This window comes from Chrysochloris asiatica, unplaced genomic scaffold (genome assembly GCF_000296735.1).
Source record: "Chrysochloris asiatica unplaced genomic scaffold, ChrAsi1.0 scaffold00003, whole genome shotgun sequence".
NCBI lineage: Eukaryota > Metazoa > Chordata > Mammalia > Afrosoricida > Chrysochloridae > Chrysochloris > Chrysochloris asiatica.
The window spans coordinates 8,917,951-8,935,345 of record NW_006408521.1 but is presented as its reverse complement, the minus strand read 5'-3'; the positions used below and the strand labels follow the sequence as shown (position 1 = coordinate 8,935,345).

At 37.7% G+C, this 17,395-nt stretch overlaps 1 protein-coding gene and 1 pseudogene across 2 annotated transcripts in view; one reads left to right on the top strand and one right to left on the bottom strand.

Annotated features, from left to right (window-relative positions):
- Nucleotides 1-14,149, bottom strand: part of LOC102818168 — a 57,329-nt pseudogene extending 43,180 nt beyond the window's left edge.
- The window catches only part of PRKG1 (protein kinase, cGMP-dependent, type I), a 1,720,113-nt gene that overhangs the window by 1,319,700 nt on the left and 383,018 nt on the right, over nt 1-17,395 (top strand). The gene's annotated exons all lie outside the window — the stretch shown is intronic.

The window sequence follows — 17,395 nt, the reverse complement described above, 5'->3', positions numbered from 1 at the left end:
TCACTGTCCAGCTTTCACATGCATATGAAGTTATTGAAAATACCATGGCTTGGGTCAGGCGTACCTTAGTCCTCAAGCTGACATCTTTGCTCTTCAACACCTTAAAAAAGGTCTTGTGCAGCAGATTTGCCTAATGCAATACCTTGTTTGATTTCTTGACTGCTGCTTCCATGAGTGTTGATAGTTGATCCAAGAAGAATGAAGTTCTTGACAACTTTAATCTGTTTTTCCGTTAATAAGAATGTTGTTTATTGGTCTAGTGGCGAGGATTTTTGTTTTCATCACATTGAGATGTAATGCATACCGAAGGCTGTGCTCTTTGATCTTCATCAGTAAATTCTTAAAGTCCTCTTCACTTTCAGCAAGCAAGGTTGTATCATCTGCATATTGCAGGTTGTTAACGAGTCTTCTTTCAGTCCTGATGCCACGTTTTTCTTCATATAACCCAACTTCTCTGATTAATTGCTCAGCATACATGGTGAGTAAGTATGATGAAAGAATACCACCATGTCTCTCACCTTTCCTTATTTTATTGAGTGTTCCCATGTTCTGTTCGAACAACTACCTCTTAAAATTATAATTTTAAGTTCCTAACTTCAAAATTAAGAACTTAAAATTATAATTTTGAGCAAATATTTTCTGGGAAAAAATTAGAGACATATAAATATGAAAATGGCTAAGGCATATGGTTAAATACAAAGAAAGATATTTTGATTATGTAATATTTGTAGTGTTCAGCTTATCAAAATAAAGATGGTTTTCTTTAATTTTGTTTTAATATATAAGGATAATTTTTATGTTTATGGTAAGAGCAATAAAATAAGTTTTGAATGAAACTATTTTGGAGATCTAATATATAATTGGAGTCTTGGTGTGGTGCTGTAGGATAAGCACTGGACCACAAGTAAGTTTGAATCACAAGGTTGGTGGTTCAAACCCACCAGCCACTCTTTGGAAACCCTTTACAGGCTTGCTATGAATTGGAAGCAACTCTCCCGCACTTAACAACAATATATAATTAGTAAGTTGAATATTCAGTAAATACTGTATTAAAAATTTTTCATGATTAATGATTTTTAGCATTCTTTCACCCTACAAAGGTTCTGGGTTTGGCTGATTGATTACATAATGTAATCCTATGTCTAAAGCCCTCAGCTCATCGTATAAAGCCTGGTTCATCGTAATCTCTTATTATTACCATAAGCAGCTTAAGTGAAACCTCCCAAGACATCTAACCTTTAATAATCCTTGTCTCTGTGGCTTGTGGATCACTTTCATTCCATACAGGCTCCTCATTTGTTGTGTATCTTTTCGTTTGTCTACCTCTTTCATAAGTTAGTTTTCATTTTCTTCACCTGAACTGGTGTTTGCTGCCATCGCTTTTTCTTTGCCTATTCCCTTTCTTTAACAGGCTTTACTTTTCAGTCTCGTGTCTCTTGAAGTATTATCTAAGAGCTACTACACTTTCTCCCAAATCCTTTAAGCCCTATTGGAAAACGGGCTTACTTTCCTTAGTCATAGCTGTAGCTGTGCAGTGTGTGTGCAGCACAGTGATGTGGGGATGAGGGAGCAAATATAGATGGGAATAGAGCTCAGCTCTGCTCACTTAGGTGTACCAAGGTGCCATCCAGGTGCCAATAAGGCTAGCTTCACTCTCCTTTCAAACCTTCTTCTCTCTGTGTAGGCCTATATTTTCTCATCCAGATGAAGATTGCCAAACAGACTCCAGACTGTTTTCTTGGATTTTTTTTTTTTTTTTTCCTGGATCCTCAGTGGCCACAAAATCTGGCTCTTGTTTATCCTTCACATTATTCTCAAAATTGTTGACCTCAGAGCTTTTTTACTTCTTCCATTCCAGTATGTCATTATAGTTCCTAAACTGGAACTATATATATATATATATATATTTCTGCTGTTTCTACATTGCTTTTGTGAGCACATTTCCATCATATCTCCTTTTCCTTTACCCACAGAAAATCCCTTTTTACAGTGCCTCAGTGCTTGGGTATTTCTTGGTCTCATCACACCTGCTTTAGAGCATCTTTTGTCTTCCTTTGTAATGAAGACCCTATCCATTTCAGTGATGCTTTCAAATAACTCCTTAAAAATATTTTCTTTCCCACTGTGCAAAAATTATGAAGATTAGGATGATTTAACCATTTTGTTCTTGTAAGTTTCCTTTGGAAATTGTTCTTGTAAGTTTCCTTTTTAAATTGTTCCTGTAAGTTTCCTTGGTAAGTTGTTCTTGTAAGTTTCCTTTGTAAACAGTTCTTGTAAATTTCCAGGTGTGCAAAGTAGAACTGCTCCACAGGGTTTTCAAGTCTGAGACATTTCAGAAGCAGATCACCAGTTCTCTCTTCCAGGGTGCATGGGAGTTGGTTTGAACTACCAAGCTTTTGGCTAGTAGTCAAATGTGTAACCCTTTGCACTACCCAATCTGGAAATCTTTACTCTCTGTTGATTTTGTACTGTCATCTAGATTTATGTCACTCAAAGTGGAGTCTATAGCTCAGTAGTACTGGCAAGATCTGGAGCATGCTAGAGATGCAGAATCTCAGGCTGTACTCTAGGCCTACTGAATCTGAGTCTGCATTTGGACATTTTTGCACATTAAAATTAGAGAAGCTCTAAAGTGTTCTAAAGTGCCAGGAGTCCCAAGTCAGCTGTACAGAGTGCTCTGTGTTTCTTTTCTGACAAATCAAATCAGGTATAAGGTTGACTTGTTGGGTCCAGAATATTTGGACATTGAAGGAATGGCAAATCAAGGTAGTGCCATGCCTAGAAGGAATGGGGAAAGGAGATACAGACAAAAAGGCTGTAGAAATGACCATCCAGCACCCTAAATGACCTAGGCATGTACCCTTCAATTTTTGTATGAGTTGAGTGGTACAAAACCCAAACCAAACCCATTGGCGTTGAATCATTTCTGACTCAAAGTGATACTTGTTGTTATTGTTTGTTGTTAAGTGTTGTCGAGTCGGTTCTGACCCATAGCAACCCTGCCTAGAATTTCCAAGGAGCAGTTGGTGAGCTTGAACTGCTGATCTTGCAGTTCAAACAGACTTTGTAGTCCAGCACATTAACCCACAGCACCACACCAGGATTCCTTGTTAAGTGACCTTAATGTCCTCAATTTGGTTGTGACTCAAAGAAGCCCTATGCTGTTATGAATGAGAAACAGTGCCAGGCTCTGTGCCATCCCCACAATCATTGGCTATGTTTGAGTCCATTGTTGAAGTCATTGTATGAATCCAGCTCATTGAGTTTTTTTTTCCTGAACCTATCTTTACCGAGCATCATGCCCTTCTGTAGGGATTATTCCCTCCTGATAACATTCCAAAGTGTATGAGATGAAGCCTCCTCATTCTCACTTATATGATTTTTCTTTAATCCTGATGCTACTTTTTTCTTTAGCATAACGATGGAATAAATATGGTGAAAGGATACAACCTTAATGCACACCTTTACTGATTTACACTAGTCTGTCTTCCTTTATTATGCTCAAAAGACTGCTCTCTGACATATTTACATGTTCTGCATAAACACAACTAAGCATTTTGGAATACCTATTTTTCACAGTGTTAGCCATGATTTGTTATGATCCAGTCAATTGATTTGGATGCCTTTACATAGCCAGGAAAACATCTGATATCAGGAATGATAGACCTCATTCCATCTCTTCTTCTGAATCTGGTGTGAATTTGTGGAACTTTCCTTCATGATTGCTACAATAATTTTTGAATTTTTTTAAGCAACATTTTACTTGCATGTAATACTGTTCCATAATGTCTGCACTCTGTTGGATCCTTTTTCTTTGGAATGGGCATAAATGTGGATCTCTTCCAGTTGGTTGACCAGGTAGCTGTCTTCCAGATTTCTTGGCATAGATGAGTAAATCCCTCCAGTGCTACATCATTTGTTAAAACATTTCCAGTGGTATTCTGTCAAGTTCTGGAAATGTGTTTTTCACTAGTGTCTTCCGTACAACTTGTAATTCTCTCTTTAGTAAAATTGGTTCTGCCCCCTGAAATAGCTGCATGTTGACAAATTCTTTTTGGTACAGTGACTCTATATTCATTCCATCTTCTCTTGATGTTTCCTGTATCATTCAATATTTTTCCAATTGCTGCTGGGGGTTTTTGTTTGTTTGTTTTTAAGTTCTTTTAAGTCAGTTCCAACTCATAGCAACCTTATATAGGGTTTCTGAGGAGTGGCTGGTGAGCTTGAACCACCAACCTTGCAATTCAAACGACCTAGCAGTCCAGCGCATTAACCTACAGTGCCACACTAGGACTCCAATGGTAATGGTGGTGGCTATGTGCTTGTGGAATTGGTTCTGACTTATTGTGACCCTGTGTAGGGTTTATGAGGCTGTAAATCTTCATGATAGCAGAAAGGCTCATCTTTCTCCTGCAGAACAGCTGGTAGTTTCGAACTACTGACCTTGAAGTTAGCAGCCCAACTCATAACCACTAGAATCCTTCAATACTGGCCTTCGAAGGCTTGAAATTTTTCTTCTGTTCTTTTAACCAAGCATGTTCTTCCATTTTGGCTTTCTAATTTCAGGACTTGGTACATTTCATTGTTAATATTTTATTTTGCTTTATTTAACAGCCCTTTGTCATCTTCTGTTCTGTTCATTTATTTTATTTTATTGTTCCTTCCATTTACTTTAGGTACTCTTGTGTTCTAGAGCACGTTTCTGAGTCTCTTCTGACATCCATTCTGGTTTTTCTTCTTTTCTTGTCTTTTCATTAGACTTTTGCTTTCTTCATGTATGCTATTATTGATATCATCCCACAACTTGTCCAGTATTCAGTCATTAATGTTCAGTAACTAAAATCTAGTCTTAAAATGTTCTCTGAATTTAAGTGAGATTTACTCAAGGTTGTATTCTTGCTCTTGTGGACTTGCTTTAATTTTCTTCTGCTTCAACTTGAACTTGCATGTGAGCAATTGATGTCCGTTCTGCAGTCTTCACTTGTCCTTGTTCCAAGTAATACTACTTAGTTTCTTCGTCTCTTTCCACAGATGCAGTTGATTTTATTCCTGTGTATTCTATCACTGAGGTCCATGTGAACATGTACAGTCATAGTTTAAATTGTTGTAAACAGGTATTTGTAATGAATATGTTATTGGTCTTGCAAAATTCTGTCATGTGATCTTTGTCATCATTTTTATCAATAAAACCATATTTTCTACTTGATGATATGTCTTCATTTTCACATTTGCTTTCTAATCACTTGTATTGGATCATTTCAGATTGCAGAAATTGATACAGTTCTCTGATTTCCTCATCTTTGGCATTAGTGATTGGTGCATAAATTTGAATAGCAGTCATATCAGCTGGTCTTACTTTTAGGTTTATGGAAATTATCCCGTAATTGACAGCGTTGAACTTCAAGATAGATCCTGAATGTTCTTTTTGACAATGAATGTGATGATGTTTCTCTTCAAGTTTTCATTCCTAGAATAGTAGACCGTATGATTGTCCAGTTCACAATGGCCCAAACCAAGTCATTTCAACTCACTGATCTCTAGGACATCAGTCTCTGTGCATTACATTTCATTTTTGACTGCTTCCACTTTCCTGGATTCATGCTTCATACCAATTACTAGTGGATATTTGCAGCTGTTTCTTCTCCTTTTCAGTTGTGCCAAATCAGAAAATGAAGGTCCTGAATGTTTTACTCCATACAGGTAATTGAGGTGAACTTTCCTTTGAAGAGACAGCTTTTCTCCAGTCATGTTTTGAATGCCTTCCAACTGATTGGGGCTCGTCTTTTTGGCACTGCAGACGATGCCTACTTGCTATTCAGAAGGTTTTCAATAGCATTTTTATTGTTGTTCAAAAGTAAATCACCACATTCTTCTTCCTAGCCTGTCTTAGTCTGGAGGCTCTTCTGAAGCATGTCCACTCTGGATGACCCTGTTGTTGTTTGAAATACTGATGGTATAACTTGCAGCATCATGGCAGCACACGAGCCACCACAGTGTGGAAAAGTGACAACCAGTGTGACACTGATTGTTGTGTGTTTGTAGAATTAGTAAAAATAATGGTTTATATTACCCAATGATCTGATAGTGTAGTGGTTACGAATCAGGCTGTGAACCTTAAGGTCAGTGGTTTGAAACTGCCAGCCGCTTCGCGGGAGAAAGATGAGGCTTTCTACTCCCGTAAAGATTTACACCCTCGGAAACCCTGTACAGGGTCGCTATGGGTCGGAACCAACTCAACGGCACTTAACAACGACAACAACATTACCCAATGAAATGAGATTTTTCCATCTTAAAAAATATGAAATAATTCAGATACATAATGAAATTTGAGAAGCCTGGTTCTAAACCAGTGGTTTTCCAAACAGATGTTATGTGAAATAAGTTTAGTGGAGTACAACCATCATTAAGGAAACAAAACAAAAAAACAATGAAATAGAATAAAATTGATTATACAGAAAACATGAGGGTATGGGTAAATAATCATGTACTAAAGGTAAATATTCCACTCATCTGTCAGTTTGTCATACTGTGGTGACTTGTGAGTTGCGATTCTGGAAGATATGCCACGGATATTTTAAATACCAGCAGAGTCACCCATGGTGACAAGTTTCAGATGAGCTTCCAGACAAAGACAGACTAGGGAGAAGTGATGAACTACTTCCGAATATTTAGTCACTGAAAACCTTAGGAGTAGCAGAGAAACACGGACGTCACCAAATGGAATACATAGAAATCAAATTGACTACATCTGCGGAAAGAGATGATGGAAAAGCTCTATCGCATCAGTCAAAATAAGGCCAGGGGCAGACTGTGTAACAGACCATCAATTGCTCATATATAAATTCAAACTGAAGTTGAAGAAAATGAAACCAAGTCCACAAGAGACAAAATATGACCTTGAATATACCCACTTGAATTTAGAGTTCTTCTGAACAACAGATTTGATACATTAAACACTAAATACCGAAGACCAGAAGAGCTATGGGAGAACATCAAGAACATCATACAGGAAAAAAGCAAAAAGTCATTAAGAAGACAAGAAAGAAGGAAACAGTTAAAATAGATGTCAGAGGAGACACTGAAACTTGCTCTCCAGCGCAGAGATGCTAAAGCAAATAGAAGAAATGAGGAGGTCCAAGAGCTGAACAGAAAATTTCAAAGGTCAGCTTGAGAAGAAAAAGTCAAATATTACAACAAAATGTGCAAATATCAGTAGTCAGGAAACACAAAAGGAAGAACACGCTCAGCATTTCTCAAGTTGGGGAAACTGAAGAAAAAAATGCAAGCTTCAACTTTCGTTATTGATGGATTCTCTGGGCAAATTATTGAATGATGCAGGAAGCAACAAAAGAAGATAGAAGGAATACACAGTGTCACTGTACCAAAAAGAAATGGTTGATGTTCAACCATTTCAAGAGGCAGCATGTGATCAAGAGCCAATGATACCTAAGGAAGAGGTCCAAGGTGCATTGAAGGAATTGGCAAAGAACAAGTTTCCAGGAATTGATAGAATAAAAATTGAAATCTTTCAAGAAAGTAAAGTGGCACTGGAGGAATTTACTCATCTCTGCCAAGAAATCTGGAAGACAGCTATCTGGCCAACTGATTGGAAGAGATCTGTATTTGTGACCATTCCAGAGAGAGGTGACTCAACGGAATATGGAAATCATAGGACAATCTCTTTTGTATCCCATGTGAGTAAAGTTTTACTAAAGGTAATACAGAAATGGCTGCAAGCATACATTGACAGAGAACTTTCAGAGGTTCCAGCCGGATTCAGAAAAGGACGTTGAATGAAGGATATCATTGCTGATGTCGATGGATCTTGGCTGAAAGCAGAGAATATCAGAAAGATGTTTACCTGTGCTTTATTGACTACACAAAGGCTTTCAATTGTGTGGATCATGACAAGCTATGGACAACATTGTGAAGTATGAGTATTCCGGAACACTTAATTTTGCTCACGAGTAATCTGTACTTGGACCAAGAGGCAGTTGCTCAAACAGAACATGGTAACACTGAATGGTTTAAAATTAAGAAAGGGGTGTGACAAGGTTGTATTCTTTTACCATACTTATTCAAGTAATCTGAGAAGCTGGGTTATATGAAGAAAAATGTCGCATCAGAATTGAAGGAAAACTCATTAACAACCTGTGATATGCAGATGATACAACCTTGCTTGCTGAAAGTAAAGAGGACTTAAAGCATTTACTAATGAATAACAAAGAGCACAGACTTCAGTATAGATTGAATCTCAATGTAAAGAAAGAAAAATCCTCATCACTGGACCAATAAACATTCTTATTAACGGAGAAAAGATTGAAGTTGTCAAGGACTTCATTCTTCTTGGATCAATTATCAACACTCATGGAAGCAGCAATTAAGAAATCAGACCATGTATTGCGTTAGGCAGATCTGCTGCAAAGACTTTTTTAAAGTGTTGAAGAGCAAAGATGTCAGCTTGAGGACTAAGGTGCGCCTGACCCAAGCCATGGTATTTTCAATAACCTCATATGCATATGAAAGCTAGACAGTGAATTAGGAGGACCATAGAAGAATTGATGCTTTTGAGTTATGGTGTTGGAGGAGAATATTGAAAGTGCCAAGGGCTTCCAAAAGAACCAACATATCTGTGTTGGAAGAAGTGCAGCCAGAGTGCTCCTTGGAGGCAAGGATGGCCAAACTTCGTCTCTCCTACTTCGTACATGTTGTTAGGAGGGACCAGTTGCTGGAAAAGAATATCATGTTTGGTAAGGTGAGGGTCAGAGAAAAAGAGGAAGACCCCCAACGAGATGGATTGGTAAAGTGGCAGCATCAATGGGCTCAAGCGTGGCAACAATTGTGAGGTTGGCCACAGATCAGGCAGTGTTTCGTTCTGTTGTTCATAGGGTCGCTATGAGTCTGTACCAATATGATGGCACCTAACAACAACAAAGGTAAATACTAGTTTGGGAAAGTTTCTTAGTCACATTTACATGTGCTGGTTCATGATCTAAAATGTATTTCTTGCTACGGGTAACAACAACAAAAAGTTCTATACTTCCCTGTAGTTTTTAGAAAACCAGGCTGAGTCTACTCATAGTCTGCCATCATCTCATCTCAACCTTGTTGCCAATTCTGCCTGGAAATTCTTTTAGTCATCACAATGTCTTGTGACTCTGTAAGGACGAAAAAGCAGAATTGTGATTACTCTGGAGTCACTTGCTCAAGTGAAATTCAAACAAAACTCAGCAGGGTATAGATAAAAGCACTGCTGATTGGTTTAAAGTGGAGCTTCTAAATTTTTGACAAGAGCCACTCCTAAAACGCTGGTGATATGACTCAAGCTTTTTCACATATAGTTTCAAAATTTTCTCTGAAGTTACTGTTTTTTCTTTAGAATTTATTTGAAATCTACAAATCAATAAGAAAAACCAGGCTTTCTTAAAGAATAATAGGAAAAACTCAAACAGGCACTCACAAAGGTTATACAAATAGTCAAATAACATATTAAATGGAGCTCAGTATCATTAATTTTCAGCACGTGTAAAACATAAATTAAAACCACAATGAGATAATACTGCATTCCTACCATAATGAATAAAATTATAAAGCTTCATAACCTGCTTATGAGGATTAACAGCAGGGTCCCTGATGGAATATAAACGGGCACAACCATTTTTATATTGGAAATTTTTATTGGGAAGTAATTTCAAATTTATAGGCAAGTTGAAAAAAATAAAAGTAGTATAAAATAATACAAGAACACCTATATACTATGTATATTTTTTATCCAGAGTCACTGATTGTTAACACTTTACTCCATTTTCTTTATCATTTTCCTACACTGCTTTTACACACACATACTGTTTTTATTTTTTCTAAACTACTTAGGTACATTGCAGCATTGATACAATACTTTGATCCAGTCCACCGTGTACTTTTCAGTTTATTAATAATACCCTTTCCATCACTTCCCCCTTTTCTCAGAGCCCATTCTAGGAACAGGTGTTGCATATAATTGTTTTTAGCCTCTTTTACTCTGAAACATGGAGTCCTGGTGTGGCACTGTGCGTTAATGTGCCAGACTGCAAAGCCATTTAAACTGCAAGGTCGGTGGTTCAAGCTCACCAGCTGCTCCTCAAAAACCCTGTACAGAGTTGCTATGGGTTGGCACCGACTTGACAGCACCTCACAACATCAACAACTCTGAAACATTTCCACTTTTTTGTATTTTAGGATGTTTTCATATTTAAATAATACAGTCCTCCTCTTTTTGATTATTGTCCTTGTGGTTAAGTGCCATCACTTGTAGCGATCCTAAATAGGGTTTCCAAGGAGGGGCTGGTGGATTTGAACCACCGGCCTTGTGGTTCAAACCAACCTGGCAGTCCAGTGTTTATTATAAAAATGTAAATAAAATGGTATCATGAACATGTTGAGGCAAACGTTAATTTTCAACAACTGTAAGCTTTATGTATATATATGATTTGGAGGAATGTTTACAAACAGTGTGCTTTCTGTACATCAGTGCATGAACATTTTGTTGTGTGGCAACAGTTACAATCCCCACAATGTAACAACACTCTTCCCACTTCCTACAGTGTTTACCATTTCCCTTCATCTTTCTTTCCTATTTCTCCTGCTTTCGGAATTGTATCACTAGGCAAATGCTGACTTTTTAATATTGTATGGGTGATTGTTGGAATGACTGCATAATTTATGGTTTTATTGTTCATGCACATCCATGTTCATCACAGCATTCTTCCCAGTAGTAAAATGATGGAGACACCTATGTACCCCTAAGTGGATGAATGGAGAAACTGTAGTACACTCCGTGGAATTGTACAGTGCAATACTGCAGTGTTACAGAATAATGATGAATCTTCAAAACACCTGACAGCATGGATGAATGTAGAGCATATAGTGCTGAATGAAATTAGTTAATCACTAATTTGACTAATATTATATGAGCATGCTTCCGCAAAATGTCAGTAAAAGGTTTACATACCAATTCTTGGATGTTTTACTATGAGTAAGAGAGCAAAGGAGATTGAATCACTACCTAAAAGATAGACACATTATCTTGGATGAAGAGGAAGGTAATACAAGGGGGAGAAAATTATACAATTATCAAGCCAAGGACTACAGTGGGATAGCACAAGAGTTAAAGGCAACAAAGGTAAATATTATTACAAGCTATGCAATCTTGTCTTTTTTGCTTTCATCATGGACTTACAGAAGAACAAATCTGTTTTGGAAGAAGTATAGTCAGAATGCTCAATAGAAACCAGGATAATGAGATTCCATCTCTCATACTTTGGATGTGTTATCAGGAGGGACCAGTCTCTGGAGAAGGACATCAGAATTGGTAAAGTGGAGGGTTGGTGAAAAAGAGGAAGACCCCCCAACATGATGGATTGGAACAATGACCACAGCAATGGGATCAAACATAGCAACAATTGTGAGGATGACACAGGACCGGGCACGAGGTTTCTTCTGTTAGGCATAGGCTTGCTGTGAGTTAGAACTAACTTAAGGTCTTCCTTGCAGGTATATGGTTATTACCCTATCTCAGGAAGTATTGCAATTCAAGATAGAGCTTCAAATGTTTTTCATTTACCACAAATACAACTCCATTCACCTTCAATTTTTCTTTTTAGGCATAGTAAACTGTACGATTGTCTGATTCAAAATGGCCAATACCAGTCTATTTGGCTCTCTAATGCCTAGGATATTGATCTTTATGCCTTCCATCTCATTGTGATGACTTACAATTTGTCTAGATTCATACTTTATATTTCCCACATTTAAATTATTAATGGATGTTTGCAGCTATTTCTTCTTATTTTGAGTTTTACTTCATCAGCAAATGAAGGTACTGAAAGCTTTACTCCATCACTATTATTAAGGTCAAGTCAACTTTGAAGAGGCAGCTCTTCCCTGGTTGTATTTTGAATAACTTTCAACCTGATGGGCTCATTTTCCAGCATTTTGTCAGACAATGTTCCACTTCTACTAATAAGAATTTCAGTGACTGACCTTTCAGAAGTGGTGTGCCTTACGTTCTTCCTAGTCTTTCTGAATCTGGAAGCTCCACAGAAACCTGAACAGCTGGGCCCCTGCTGGTATTTAAAATACTGGGGACAGCTTTCAGTATCACAACGACACACAAACTACCACAGTATGACAAACAGACAGATGAGTTATGGTTTCTTTACATGACTGGTGTTTTATTAACACCATTTTTTTTCTTGATTCAGCCTCTTATTTTTATTTTTAAGATTTTATTGTGAATTGAGTGATAGTTTACATGGGAGAACACTCAGGAATATATAATCATTTAAACAACCAAAGGACACATTCTGTAAGCCTGCCTCCTGGCTGTCAGCACTTAGGACTCTCTTTCCATGAGTCCAGAGTCCTCAGTTGCTCCCTCTCTCCATATCCCCATCTCTGCCTCCATCTCTGGTGTCACTGCTTCTCTGGATAGGTTCCCACATTCCACTTGTGCTCTTCTGCCTTTACAGTCCTAGGCAGAACAGTCCTCTGTTTCTGTAATGTAAGAATAACTACTCCCCCTTTATGTTATAAAACTTCCACCTTTACAGTTGTGACAGTCGCAATTAGTCATGGTAACAATTACTATTGAATCATAAGAATCTTATCCCCATCTCTTTTCACCAGATCCGTCTAGACAAGATGAAAGCTATTCAGTGGGGATCCTGCCTTCCCCTGCACACTCTGAAACTAAACTTCCTCTTGAAAATGTGTAAGGCAGTCACTTCATGCTTTTATACTCTACCCCTAGCCCCCATTTTAGGTAGCCAATGTTTTAGTTCCCCATCCCCATCAATCCTGTGTACAGAAGGGATGAAAATGATCCTTGATGTGAAGATTCCTTCACTCTCAGATGGTATTTTGAGCTACTACATCCATCCATAAGTGCAGGTCAAGTTCATCAACTGGTAGCAATTGACACTTATCAATTTTATCACAATTTTTTTATCTTCCTCTAATTGAGTTTTGATTATCCAGCCATCAAAGCTAGGTCAAATTGGTACTATCTGCAAGTTTGGGTGTTTTTGTGTGTCTCCAGTCACTTCATATCAGCTGGACACTTCACTCTCAACTCTAGTCTATGGCTGTGTCCTTGTCCATGGACCCAGTTGTCCCACAGTCTCACCAACCAGCCAGCCCTTCCTCGTCTCTGTCTCTCTTATCTTCAGGTTGACAAGAGTCTATTAACACCATTAAAAAAAAAAAACTTCTGAGAGATTTGGTATTCTTTGTGCAGTTCTCCATGTCAATTATAAACAAATTTGTTTTAAATGTATATGCCTTTATTCCCTACTACTTAATAGATCTGGGTTTTTTTTTTCAAGTATGAAGATAATGTTACAAACTATTTTAAAAATCATAAAATATTTTACCTCTTGTTAAATGAATAGTATGCTTTTGCATCACATCTGAAAATTCAGAAAATGTATTTGAAGTGATGAGGGGTACTACTTATTTTTGGACTTTGCATCTAGGAAGTTTTTCTGTCTTATTGTCAAAATATTTTGAACACTTCAACAGTGTTTCATTCTGTTGTACACAGGTTTACTATGAGTCAGAATGAACTCTTCAACTTATAACAACAGCCACCATGTATCAATGTAAGGCTATAAATGGTGAGGGTTTTTACAGTGTCTTTTCAACAACACAGCGTAATTATTTCAGCCTCTACTGTTGGTGAAAATATAAATACTTGTGTCTCCCGCTAATAGTTCAAGTTGTTGTGCTATATGGTGCCGGAATGGGTCTTTATATCATTTATCAGCTCAGTGAATTTTTTTCATCCTAATCTGCACTGTTTTTATTGCAGCAACCTTATATACAGTAAAAAAAAAAACCTGGAATTTTTCAGTTTTGTCATAGAGTAGCTGATTGAGAGTGTTCAGCCTTGAGAAAATATTTGCTATTAAAATGAATGGTTCAAGATTTAATTAAAATTATGTAATACTTCAAACATGCAGTCATATCATTTTGTAGGCATCCACGTACCTACCATCTAGAAATAAAAATAAAATATTTTAACAGTTTATGACAGCTTCTGCAGGTTATTGTTTAGTTAAACAACCTTGAAAGTGCAGATTTATTTGAAGCCTTCACTTACCTGTTCCATTCCCTATAACCTCTCCCTCTTTTCTTCCCTCTCTTTCAAATAACATCCTCTTTAAGTTAGTGCATATAGTTGAGCTGTTGCTTTTAATTTCTTGTGACATATGCACATATAACAATGTGTTTTAATGTTTATGTACATGAATTTATATTCTGTCCGTCACTTTGCATTTATTTTTGCACCTATTTTATTTGAATTTTATACAATGTATATACATATCAAAATCAGACATTTAATTGTGATAAAGTATTTCATTTAATGAAATATATTACGTGTCACAGCAGCATCGATGGACTCAGGCATGGTAACAGTGGTGAGGTTGGCCCAGGATCGGGCAGTGTTTCATTCTGCTGTGCACAAGGCTGCTATGGGTCGGTACCAATACAATGGCACCTAACAACAACGACAATTACCTGTCATAGTTTTCTAGCACTGCAATAACAGAAATGCAGCCAGGAAATGGCTTTAAAGAACGAAATTGTATTTTCTCGCTGTTCTGGAGGCTACAAGTCTAAATTCAGTGCCAGCTCTAGATGAAGGCGTGCTCTCTCTGTAGTCTCTGGAGAGATGTCATTGTCTCTTCTAAGCTTCTGCTCTAGGGCAGTCTTCATGTGGCTTGGCATCTCTCATCCCTGATCTCTGCTTGCCTACTTGCTTGTTTAATCTCCAATCTGTCCCTTAACTCCAGCTGAACAAGCCTTTACTTTTGTAAAAGTCTGAACTTTTTAAAGCTGTTTTCCCTTTTGTTAGTAATCTCTCTTTCTAAAATGAGTAGTAGAATCACATTTTCTGTTGTTTTTGCTGTTTTGATTTATAATGTGGTTGTTTTACATCAATTTTTAGTTTTCTCCCTCCACTGGGACTGTCCCTGGTGTGGCGCTGTGGGTTAATGCGCCAGACTGCAAAGCCATTTGAACTGCAAGGTCCGCAGTTCAAGCTCACCAGCGTCTCCTCGGACACCCTATACAGGGTCTCTATGAGTCGGAACCGACTCGATGGTACTTCACAACAACAACAACTGGGACTGTCAGTGCTGCTTACAGTGGTCCTAGTGCATCACTGAACGCTAAGACTCCCAGGGAACAGGTTGAAAACTGCTGATCTGATCAGGCAAAAGCAAATGACTCAGGAAGACAGAAATGCCTCTTTCAAAGGGCTCCCTGGTGTGACACACATGTCAGGCAGCAGCACTTTTGAGCAACAAGAGCTTACCACCGTCCCACCAAACCATTCTCTGGTGATGAGACTCTGCTTAGCTGACTGTTACTGTCACAGAGAATGTGTGACCACTGTCTGTCTTGGTTTCATTAGCACCTTCAGGAGCTGGAAATTAAGGTTGGTACAAACCAAGATGAAATGATGTGCTGCACATTGCAGCCAGCTATCCTCAGCAGATCCATTGCTGGTACTCAGTATTCTGTGTATTAATCTCCAGCTGCCTCCCTGAGGTTCCAGACCGCTCATTTTCCATCCAAGCCATCCCATCTTCCTTTAAAAGGTAATACCGTTCTCCTTTTACTCAGGGCCAAAGCCTGAGACATAACTCTGATGTTTAATGTCCCACTGTATGTTTCCTAGCCTAGAAGCCCCTGGAACACCAATTCAGTCTTACCAGTTCTGTTAAACAATGCATTTTGTGTCTTATTCATCATCCTGTGATCATTCTGCTTTTGTCTTACTTAATGTTTTTCACTGATTGTATCAGTTAAAGATGCTTTTCTGAATCTCTTAGCTTTCCTCCCATGGATGCAAAAAAAAAAAAAAAAAGTTGATTTAACTCAGAACATTTCATCTTCAAAAACTTCATTTTCATTTCACATCTGTTCATATTAGATAGAGAAATCTTTTCTAGAAACACTCTAGCCAACTTCCTTTCTCATTGATCAGAACCACATCACATGCTCTGTTGTCACATGTCATATTGTATGACCCAAAAGCTAGGAATAGTTTTTACATTTTTTAAATGGTTGAAAAATAGCAAAAGAATATTTTATGACACATTGAAATTATATATAATGAGTTTCAGATACCATAAAACAAATTTTTATTAGAGCACAGTTATATTCATTTTTTTACATATTGTCATTTCTTTCTTGCTACAGTGGCAGAGGTGAGCACATGGGACTGAGACTGCAGAGCTCTCAAAGACTAAAATGTTTACTACCTGGCTCTTTACAGAACACAGTTATTGACCCCTGTCACAGACTAATCTTTCACCTCTGTGGAAAGTTCCACTTTATCTGAGCAGATTTCTGTCTGCAGGGTTGTGGAGCAAAATCAGGGTCTTTTAAGTAGGGTAGAAGGAGATGATGACTATTAGGAAGCCGACGATAGTGTCAGCATTATTTTGAGTTTTGTAGAAATTAACTTGTTTCTCTAATGTTTTTCTACTCACTGCCTCCCCATGAAAATCATCTTGGATATTGCTGCCAGAACAATCTTTGGAGGAAACCCTATTTAACATGTTATTCACTGCTTAGCCCTCTGTCGCCTCTCAAAGTGCTATGTAATGTGCCACTCAACTTACTCATTACGTTGATGGTCAGTTAATTTTCAACAAGCTTGCCAAAACAATTCAATAGAAAAGAATAATCTTTTCAGCAAATTTTGTTGAGACAGGGGGTATAGACATGGAAAAGAATGAAATTGAACTCCTATATCACCCTATACAAAAAATGTAACTCAAAATGAATCAAAGACCTAAAATCTATAAAGTTTTTAGGGTAAATATGCATGGCCTTAGGTTAGGTAAGGGTTTCTTAGATACAACTCTAAAAGCACAAGTAGAAAAATAAAACATACATGTAATTGAAAATAGTGTTTTTCCCAAGTGATCACATCAGTAAAGTGAGCAAAACTCTACAGAATGACAGAAAGTATTTGCAAATCATATATCTTCTAATGGAATTTGCTTCATAAAGTACTCATGTAACTCTTACAAGTCAAAAACATGGAACTACTGAAAAACGGAACAAACAATTTGATAATACATTTTTCCAAAGAAGAAATACAAATGGCCAATAGGCACATGGAGTCCTGATGTGGCATTGTGGGTTACTGCGCTGGACGGCAAAGTCTGTTTGAACTTCATGGTCAGTGGTTCAAGATCCCCAGCTGCTCCTCAGAAACCCTATCCAGGGTCGCTGTGGGTCAGAACTGATTTGATGGCACTTAACAACAACAGCAATAAGCACATGGAAAGATTCCCAAAATCACTAGTCATATGTTATTGTTGTTATTAGGAGCTAT